This window comes from Mastigoproctus giganteus, chromosome 11, assembly GCF_048544385.1.
Source record: "Mastigoproctus giganteus isolate SK-2022 chromosome 11, ASM4854438v1, whole genome shotgun sequence".
Lineage (NCBI taxonomy): Eukaryota > Metazoa > Arthropoda > Arachnida > Uropygi > Thelyphonidae > Mastigoproctus > Mastigoproctus giganteus.
The window spans coordinates 31,520,981-31,530,501 of NC_143585.1; the positions used below are offsets into that span (position 1 = coordinate 31,520,981).

Consider the following 9,521-nt stretch of genomic DNA (forward strand, 5'->3'; position numbering starts at 1 on the left):
TAAAATTAGTTAGTATAATTTTTCATTAATTGGTAGTAAATTTGTTGGGTCAGCCTGTAGATGAATTGCCACCATAACAGACAAATCTGAATGGGCACCCATAAGTTACAGGGGGAAGGCCCCCCATGTATGTGAAGCAAATGATAATAACAACTCAGACAAAAATAACATTACAATTTCCCTATATTTTTATATTTAGTAATGAATAATTTGTCAGATTAATCACCACCAGTTGGTTGCTCTGCCTGTGGATGTTGTAGCAGGCTGCTTTCTGCCTTTCGTTATTGGAAAATCCTTTATATTCAACATCTAATCAATATCAAGGAAACTGAATTTGTTATTCCTTCCTAAATGTATATGAACTTGTCACTAAGTAATAGGACAATAAAACAGGGTCATTGACAGATCCTCTGCTTTCCCTTTTTGAAATTCTGAATATAAAAATATCTACTTGGTGTGGATTTCCAGACAAATTTGGAAATCTTAATTCATTCTTTTGAATGAAAATAACCAGTTTATATTCATTTGGTTTCTAAAATAACAATGAATACATAGATATGTACACTAATTCTAATTTCATATTAGAATGTTTATATTATAACAATCTCCTTTAAACCAAAAATGGCCACCATATTTAACTCCAAAAATTAACTGTCACTATAATACTGTATATTGTATTAACTATATAGTGCAAGAAAGTCCAAGCTTTGCTGTACCAGCCAAAAATTAAATATAAAAACAATAAGAAACTAATTATTGATTTCCACTTTTTATATAGGTAGCTATTCAATTGAGCTTTAATTTCTCTAAGCTATCAGCCTTGGTTACTTTGCAGAATTTTGTCCTAGTGATCAAAAAAGAAAAGGCTAAAAGAAATTCTAACTTAGAAGATATTACAAACTAACCAAATCAAATAGAATCTTCTCTAAGCCTTAAACTTCTAGAAGTGGTCCACAAATTTGGCCTCTAAGTCTACTCTTTGCTTTAAAAAAGCATTGATTTGTTTTAGTTGAGTAATGAGCATTTTGACAAACTGTCCTACCTTGTATCCAGAATACTTCATGAAATAGCTATTGCAAAAACCTACAAACTTTATAGCATCATATCTAATGCCACTAATCTGTTAATTTTCTTACGATTATATTACAATTTGCAGCTAAACAAATCTTAAGGAACTCCTATGTTGCATAAAGACCCATTTTTAATATTACTTCATTTTAAAGATCAGCTTTTTGATGTGAAAACATCTATGGCAGCACTAGTAAAATCTATTGGTAATAATTTTCTTACGGAAATGGTGCAATTGATTAATTTTTTTCAGAAATAATGCAATTAGTCAGATTTTAAATGACTTCTCTTCCTAAATGGCAGTAACTTTGATTTGGTAGAATAATTTCATGCTAAGATATGGAATGACATGTCCTAAATGACACTAACTCAGTCACTAACATTGATTTTGTAAAGTAAGCAGTGATTTTATGCAAGAATAAAATGCACAGACTTTAATAAAATCTGCTTTTCAAGATTTTGATCAACATCAACCTATAATGTAGGTTTTGACCATAATGTTTTAACATAAAATAAAACATCTTTTGTGCATACAGGTACACTGCATTTTTTAACTATATAAAATGCTCAATTCTGAAACATTTTTTTAACTGTCATTGCCTTTCATTTCTTTTCAATTGATTAGGTTAGCAGTACCAAAGATGGAAAACTTTCAGAATACACTTTCCTGTTTTTATATACACTGCGTGCTTAATTATAAAGTTTGAAATGAAATACATGAAAGTGGTGCATAAGGCAAAAGTTGCCAACTGCATTCAGCAGATGGTAACATTTGGCTTGTGCAGTCTTGCCCTTCATATTTAAGTTCAAAGATGTGATATGCTGCCAAATCAGGTGAGAATCCTGCATGACATAACTGGGGAAACTGCTGTCTTTACAGTATACATTAGAATTATGGTGGTATGAGAAGTTGCCCTATTTTAGTTCCCTTTTGGTGACTTTACTAATAAAAGACATTACAAATGAAGACTGAATATCCCTTATCACTGCAAATGATTTGTGTGTAGGTACTGTTCCAAACACTTTGTTCTCTGGGTGGTAACCCATCTTACATAAACACTGGGAAAGCAAAAATGAGTGATAGGCCTAATGACAGAGTACAATGAATAACTGTATAGAGAAATAATGGGCTAGTAAATGAGAATTTAAACCTCCATAGCTAAAAAATATTTATGGTATACTTTTGGATATGCATAAAACAAGGTATATTGCCTACCTTTTTAGACAATTTTATGCTCCCTACAATCTGCCAGTTCAGAAGACCAATGTTTTATCAGGTTAATGCCATACTGCTATTGATAATCATGACTGGCAGAGTAAAGCTATCAAGATCATACACTAATTGATCTGCTCTCCTAGAGCATACGGTAGATTTGCAGGGGACTTTTAGCTGCTGGACTGCAAAAATCATTGAAGCTATACCTACCTCTTATTCCCCCACAAGACTACTTATATTGTATAAGTAGGGTAGGAGATACTAGAGCTTTGTCCCATCAAACCTCTAGTAACCCTGTTTTGTAGCAAATGTGGTGGTGTGTGGGGCCCAACAGCCCAAAATTTGAGGTTTGATTATTGTATTAATATAAATACTACATGATTTTAATAATTATAATTGGGGACTTGTTTATTATGACTTGTATCAGAAACAGCCATGTGGTAAATACAGGGTTGTTAAAATTATAATATCCCTATGTAAGAGGGCTCTGGAGAGTTCTAAGGCTTGTACCAAAGAGAAATTTGTAAACAGGTACAATAAAGAATGCACTCTCCATTTATTAAAAAAAAATTTAAATCTGTCTATATGGTGCTGTGCCAATACAAATCACTTGAACAACACAACTGTTGGTGCCCCCGTAGCCAGGTGGGAAGGAGCAGCAGCGCATAGCACCCACTTCTTGATTAGACTGGGGTTCGAGCCCATCGCCACCAAATACGGAGGATGCAGAAAGGTCAGGGAATGACCACTGCATATCCTGGAGCAGTTTGGCCTTAGTTGCTAGTGCTGCTAAAAACCAAATAAACTACAATTGTTCAATGTGTCCTATTTTGGTCAACAACTGTTTCCATTCAAAGAACAAATTTTCTACAGCAGAATGTAAATGTCAACTGGAATAGCCAGCACATTACATCTAATGCTGTCCTTCAGATCTGCCAGAGTTTGACATCCTTCCTGATAAACCTGGTTCTTCAAAAACCCACAACCAGAAGTTGCATGGGGTGGCCAAGATGTCTGGAAACAACAGTTGATGACCTGTTCATCTGTAAAGTGTTGCCTTAAATCTTTGGACAATGGTGGATGTGGGGTGGTGCACCATCTTGCATGAATATGGTATCCTGAAGGCACCCACATTGTCGCAGCTCTGGTATTGCAAAATTTGCCAACACTTCATATCTTTGTCCAGTGACGGAACAGGTGCAGAGTCCAGTTGGTTTTCTATTCAAAAAAAATAGCCACAATCATGAATGTGGCTGTAAATCCACACCATGCTGTCACTTTTGGAGAATGCAATGGGACCTCTTGGATAACTAACGTTTTCTGTTGCCCAATGCAACAGTTGTGCATATTCACTTGTCCATTTAAGCAGAAGTGGGCTTCATCACTCCAAAGGATGTTCCATGGCCAAGTGATATCTGTCATTTGTGCCAGAAACTGAAGTGAATGTGTGAAAAGAATATCTGCAACACCTGAAATTACTAGCCTTACAGTGGAATACGGCATGTCTACCTCCCAAGAAACAGCTGGCACACTTGCACTATCACATGGAGATTGACTAGATAAATCAGCAACAGCCATAGCCACATCTTCAATGTGAGAAGAGTCCACTTGTTTTCAACCTCTACCTGGTTGAACACAAAGATGTCCTGTTGCTTTAAATTTTGCAATCATTTTGCAGACAGGACAAACAGTCATAGGTCCACACCTTATGCACTTCTGATGCCAGAATTCTGGCAGCTGCATTGTAGTGTAGCATTGCTGTTGTTAGTGTAGGCAAACATCTGATTTTGAAGAGACTGCTATGCTTTTCTACAGTACAGTAGAGGTGAGTAGTGGCACTGTGGCCATAACTTATGCAAATAAGTTATTTGCATAATCATAACTAAGATAGTTATGCACCATAAAGTGAATTTTGTAAGTAATTTTTTTTCCAATAAATGGAGTGCATTCTTTATTGTACCTGTTCAAATTTCTCTTCAGTACAAGCCTTGGAACTTGCTCCAGAGGCATCTACATAGGGATACTTTAATTTTAACAACCCTGTATTTTCATTATGTTGAAATAGAAAATAGCAACATCAAGTAGACATTTTAGGGAGAGTATATCAAATTTCACTCAGTTCTGCAAATATTTACCAAAGTAATGAAGTAAAACTCATATGTATAGCATTGTAAATGGAATAAGCTCTAATTTTGAACATATAGATATTTTGCAGTTGCACTTAAGCAAAGTGGTAGTATTGGACCAAATGACAAATCATCTACCACCTATATACTTATGCAGAAGTTGGCTTTGTACTGTTGCTGTCATGAAGACAATATTCTTGATTGAATGGAAGTTAAAATAAAAGTTCAACACATTGCATTTTTCCTTTTTACACAGGAAAGCAAGCTCATGTCAGGCTAAATTGTTAGTGTTTATATTGTAATTGAGACTTTCTTTTTTATAAAAACCACAAGCAACTATTAGACCCTATGGTATTTAGTACCATGCACAGATTGAAGATACTTGTTGGCATTGGAGTTGAACCTAACTACCCTCTTCTAAGTGGAATTTAGAAGCCTGAGAGGTTTTAGGGACCACTCTAGATGTGGGAACAATGTTCCATGATAGAGTAGTTTTCAATTTGTACAGAATGAACAGCTGCTTGGATTAAAAGTAACACTGAGCAACAGAACCCAGTTCTTTAGATGCAGAGGAAGCAATATTTGTAATGTGCTTATGCCAAGAGCAATTAGAAGTTTGGGTAATCCCTAATAGATGCATGATCTTACCTAGAAATCAGTGTCATCCTGTCATGTTTCCTTTAGAATGGCACATCTATCTGTTGGATTACACTTTTACTCATTGCCTCTTATGTTCCCTACCACTTTAAGTACAGACTAACCAGTCTGTACTTATCAACTTCACTCTTAGTACTGCCTTTATGTATTGGCAATACATTGGCACTTCTTTTGATCCAAAGGAATCTCCCCAAGTCTAAAGATGCCCTCATATGGTTCAGTATTAACCTCAATGGTTCAGTACACTCACTCTGGTCTTCCCTAAAGCTACCAGGTATATATTAACTTCAGGAACCTTAGCTGTATACCTAAGTTATTTCTAATATACAGTATCTGAAATTAGCAAATTACTAATTTCATATAGCTGTCTCACTGTCTCTTCTGTCTTTTCATTAGTAAAGACCAATGCAAAGTCCTGTTCAGTTCTGCAACATCAGCTGGGTTATCTAAGGTTTCCCCACACCCAGTGCACAAGTCTGATCTGGTTGTATTCACATACATGAAATTCCTTGTCACCATTCTTTGGCCTTGGCCAGTGTTTTCTCATATGCAGTCTGTCTCCCTAACCTCATTTGTGGCAACTTGTACCTGTTGTAGGCTTCAATATGTGTTGCTCTATCACATGCTATCTTTTTCTGCTCTGTTTGATTGGTCAGCTCCCTAATCATCCATTTTGGCATCCCCTTCCCCTATAGTATTTGCTTAATGGTATATGCATTTGTGGCTTCTGTGACTTGCTTTAAAAGTTCCATAATTCAAATGTAATTGCCCTCGCTTGTGCAATCTGCACACGTTAAACTGTCCAAGTCCCTCTTCACAAGTTAAAACCTGTGCCTTTACCTTTAACTACTGCAACATGTTTAGATTGGACTGCAGGAAGTTTTATTTTAGCCAGAGTTATAAATTACTGGAATAAGTTGCCTTCATGGGTGGTAGAGGCTGACAATTTGGGGAAATTCAAAGGTCATCTGGATAGTACTTTTGGGTAAGGGAAGTGCATAGGATGATAGGTTTAATTTCCTTTTTATTTATATATATATTTATTTATTAATTATTATTATTTAGTTTATTTTTTTTTTTTTGTTTTTATCATTGTTTTGTTTGGATTATTTTTTTTGGCTGGTGCAGCATAAGCCATAGGCTTTCTTGCACCATGTGGCTGATACTAATACATCTTCCAGCTGAAAATTACATGATCACTTCCTGACAATGATTCATCTACTTTAATCCCTGTGATGTCATCACTTGTTAGCATTGAGGTAAAGAATATTCTCACCCCTAGTACTTACTCTAACATGCTAGTACAAATCTTGTTAATTTTATTTTCCCCATGGCAAGCTTCCCCTTCTACTTACCCCAGTCAATTTGGGGTAGATTAAAGTTGTCTGTAATAAGACATGCTTGCTTGCCACTTCTATCTGTAGACTACATACTCTTCACAATCTTCCAGTCTGTAGATTACTCACTCCCATCATATCTTTACTTGCATCACACAGATTCTATGCTGGCAGATGTAACTTCAGACTTGGCAAAAGCTCTTCATACTCAGGTGTGCTTTTGATGGATCATGTTCTTAATCTGTGTGGCAGATTAAGAACATGACCTCATCACCCTGTCTTTCCTAAACATGGTGCCTCCTGGATATTGGGGATGAGTTCCACTACATACTGTAGTGGAATTCATCCCCAATATCCAGTAGGCACCATGTGTCTGTTAGCCCTATTATGTCAGCATTGGTTGTCCTAACCAGCAGTTCAAATTCAGCCATTTTGACAACTCAACTCTTGACATTACTATAAACAGTTAAGACTAATATTCTATAGTTTAGTAACCTGATAAACCCCTTGAAGTTAGCTAGGTTTATTTCCTTAGATTTATCTTCCCCCTCATTTGAGGCATACCCTCAGAACATCTTCCAACATTTGCTCTTGCAGCAACAAAATTCTTGAGGTGAGTGCAAGCATTACTTTGACCCATATCAGATAAACATAGATCTACATTACCCTTCTCTCCCCCTAACTAGCAGTTTCAATGAACCCTTAAAGCATTCTGAATGATACTGGCAAAAATCCTAACACTACTTTGTTCAGATGAATACCATCTCAGCAAAATATTCCTGAACAGTTTGGTGCTAAACCTTTTCAATCAAAAAATACTTGATGGAAGCACTTATCTATATGGAATGTGTTGAGATTCCAAAGAATACATTCATGTAGAAGACTGCCTCTGTAGGAGAGTGGTCTGGAGTGAGTGCAATAACACTAAGTAGACCTTGGTTCAAGCCCCTCACTGCTAAATATGGTTGATCTGCCAACTTGCACTGAACCAGTGTGGCAGATTATGGTCCATTTCCCTCAACATGAATTGTTGAAGAGGCTTCCATCCTGCAGTGGGTTGGTAATGGCTGCAGTTTACTTTTTTACTCTTAAACTTAAGTTTAAAGTACTAGTTAAATGCTAATGTAATGAATATGATGCTTTGTACTGAACTGTTGAAATAGTCCATAACATGATGAGAAAGCAAATGTGGTATAGAACAGGTTGGGGGAATTAATGGCAATTTTTGACAAGTGAATATGAATGCATTGTAATGTAGACAAATCTTGAAACTGACGGGTGGGTGTTGCATAGTTTAGCTTATGTGGATTAAGCATCCTATTATCAAATATAGAATTATCCAATTAAAATGAAACAAAGTTTGTAATATAATTATTGGAAATGGTAACCATTATTAGATTTGTGGAAGTATCCATCTTGTTTATGTAGACTCATTTGCTCTTTAGTGCAATCAACTGTAAAGAATGAGCAATGGTTTGAATGCTGTACAGTGCACTAGTTGGTGTGTTTGGATATTTATTAGTATTACTGAATCTTTAATAAAGTTTACTTAACTTTATTGTATTAACATTTGTTCAAGTAAGATATTCAATTGCAGAATTGTTCCTTTTTCTAAGAACAACTTCTCTTAGGTTCTTTTCTTAGATTTTAAGAACTTATTTTAACTAATGATTTGAGTTTAGAATAAAGTTCTCATTACAAATGACAAATTATTCATATTTATAAATCAATGTCTTTAAAATTTTGTACTTATAAAGGAATTAATAGCTTCCTTCAAGTGTTTTTTACTAATATTCAATGAAGGTGGTTACTAATGTGGTTCAGAACCTGGCCACTTTCATTAATTTTAGGATTAGATAGCTATTCTCTGGTACTTGTTTTTTGCCAAAACTTTGATTTAAATTTTTTTTTTTTTTTTTCAGAATTTTCCATTTGTCAATTTCTTCAAAAAAAACTTAATTTACCCAAGATGTGCATTTTCGAGAATCTTTTCCTTTCATCGGCTGTTGGATACTACATATCTAGTGACTAATATATAAAATTCTGTTTGGAAAGTTTAACCTTGTGCCATTCCATTGCATTCAGTTAAAGATTCACTTTGTGCTGACATTGCATATGCAAATGGATGTTACTAAACTGCAGTAATGTTTCAACCACAGAAGATGGTAGTCTGCTTTCCCATGGTTTTGGACACTATTTATTCTGCCAGTTGTAACAACTGATCTTATATGTGGAAAATATTTTTCAGCACTTCTTAAACATCCTAGTTTCAAGACAATGTACAGGTAATAACATTGTAATGTGAGATCTTTAAAGTGAAATTCTTCAATTTGAGTTGCTGTTAGAGCAAAGAAGTGCAATTTGTAAGTATGTAAAAGTGCAGTTTTCATTTGTCATCTTGTAACATTTTTAGCAATCCACTAGGTGAACCTTTAAATTTTGCAGTAGTATAAATTGAATATTCATTAATCTTAATTCTGTGTAATTGCACATGTGTAACCTTGCTCTCCAGAAACATTTTGAAATTATCTACTAATGAGATGAGCAGTGTTAATTCATGTAGTTCATATTGGCTACTTCTGTAAATATCAGTTGGCATTTTGAAAAATTGCTTGCATTACAGTTGTTTTTATTGGAATCTAGAAAATAAATAACTTATGGTAAAATCAGTATTGGCTATCTTATTCTATGGGGTTAAAACTTAACTTTAAATAAGTATTAAATATCATTCTTTGATATAGCCAGTCACAAAAATGCAGTTATTGATTGAAGTATTTCTTTAAGTAATGAAGTTCATTCTCATTCATTGAATGCAAAATTCATTATTTGAATTTCTTTCAATCGGTATTTGCCCTCAAATATTTATGGGATCTGAAACTTGCCTGGCAATTTCATCCTTTCTAGAGCTACACATCTTTGCTCATTTGTGGAAAAGTTCTTTCAGTCCTTTTGAATGGAAATCATTTTGAGCAGAAAATCACTTAATTACCTCCTTGTCAGTCTGAAGATGAGAGAACAGGAGAATTAGGTGGGTGCTGCTTCTGATTTTCAGAGCCACACCTGATTGCAAAGTCTGCAGACTTGCAGTCTGACTTAATAGAATTGTTAGCCAAGAAG

The 9,521-nt window shown here is 35.0% G+C and overlaps 1 protein-coding gene across 1 annotated transcript in view; it reads left to right on the forward strand.

Moving 5' to 3' along the window:
* The window catches only part of EloB (transcription elongation factor elongin B), a 59,238-nt gene extending 50,165 nt beyond the window's left edge, over positions 1–9,073 (forward strand). The window contains exon 5 of the mRNA XM_090385421.1: positions 8,327–9,073. The gene's annotated coding sequence lies outside the window, so the exon portion shown is untranslated. The remainder of the gene's footprint in view (positions 1–8,326) is intronic.
* The last annotated feature ends 448 nt before the right edge of the window (positions 9,074–9,521 follow it).